We start from the raw sequence: 1,102 nt of genomic DNA, 5'->3' as shown, positions 1-1,102 counted from the left end.
GCAGCCCAACTCGTAACCACTATGCTACCAGACCCCCAAAATAAGTTCTTTTTCAACAATATCTACGTGATATTCATCAGCATTGTGTATATTCTTTACATTGCGTCAACATTCTTATTATTTTCATTCTAGTTGTTCCATTCCCATTACCTTCATCTCACTGCCCTCAAGCAGTAGTTTAGAGTACTCTTTACTCAAGTTGTTTTGTTGTTGTTAGAACGAAACACTGCCCTGTCTTGTGCCAACTTCACAATCATTGCTACACTTAAGCCCATTGCCACCAACACTATGCCAAACCATCTCATTTGAGGACTTCCTCTTTTTTGCTAACCCTCCACTTTAACAAGCATGATGTCTTTCTCCAGGGAAAGGTTCCTCCTGATAATATGTCTGAGGTATGAAAGACAAAGTCTGGCCATCCTGGCCTCCAAGGAGCATTCTGGGCTGCACTTCTCCCAACACCAATTTGTTTGTTCTTTCGGTGGTCCATGGTACTTTTTCTATTCTTCTCCAACACCATAATTCAAATGCATCATTTCTTCTACTCATCCGTGGTTTAGAGTAACTGTTGACCATTTGGTCACATATAGTGAATTTTTTAAAGTAGCACAGTATTTAGTTAAAGGTGACTTCAGGAAATAATTTTAGTTCAAGGTTTAGAGTATCTAAATGCAATAATTTCAGGGATTCTTCCAGCCTCAGAGGGCCCAGTAAGTCCTGGTTCTTTGAGAATTTGAAGTTCCATTCCTCATTTTCCTTCCTTACAATCAGTGCCCATCTGCTGTGACCCTGATCAGACATTCAGTGTTGGAAGGCAGGCATCAGCTAGTTCTTCTGGTCTCAAGGTAAAGGAGGCTGTGGATTATGGAGGCAAGTAGTCCTGTAAACCAGCTCCTTCACTGATTCTTAGGTTTCTTTCTGTTTTGCTACAGATGAATAGCGATGAATCATTGTATCTTTAAATGGCTACTTGCAAGCTTTAAGACACCAGATACTGCTTACCAAAATAGGTTGTTGAACATAAACTTTATGAACTATATTATACCAGCTGACCGTATGTTTCTCATGAAACTGTAACCCAAATCCTGTAAGGTGATTGGAT

General features: G+C 39.9%; 1 protein-coding gene across 1 annotated transcript in view; it reads left to right on the top strand.

Annotated features, from left to right (window-relative positions):
- NIM1K (NIM1 serine/threonine protein kinase) overlaps window positions 1–1,102 on the top strand; it is a 39,527-nt gene that overhangs the window by 6,831 nt on the left and 31,594 nt on the right. The gene's annotated exons all lie outside the window — the stretch shown is intronic.

This window comes from Chrysochloris asiatica, unplaced genomic scaffold, assembly GCF_000296735.1.
Source record: "Chrysochloris asiatica unplaced genomic scaffold, ChrAsi1.0 scaffold00082, whole genome shotgun sequence".
NCBI lineage: Eukaryota > Metazoa > Chordata > Mammalia > Afrosoricida > Chrysochloridae > Chrysochloris > Chrysochloris asiatica.
The sequence above is the reverse complement of the archived record's forward strand: the minus strand, read 5'-3'. Positions and strand labels throughout refer to the sequence as shown.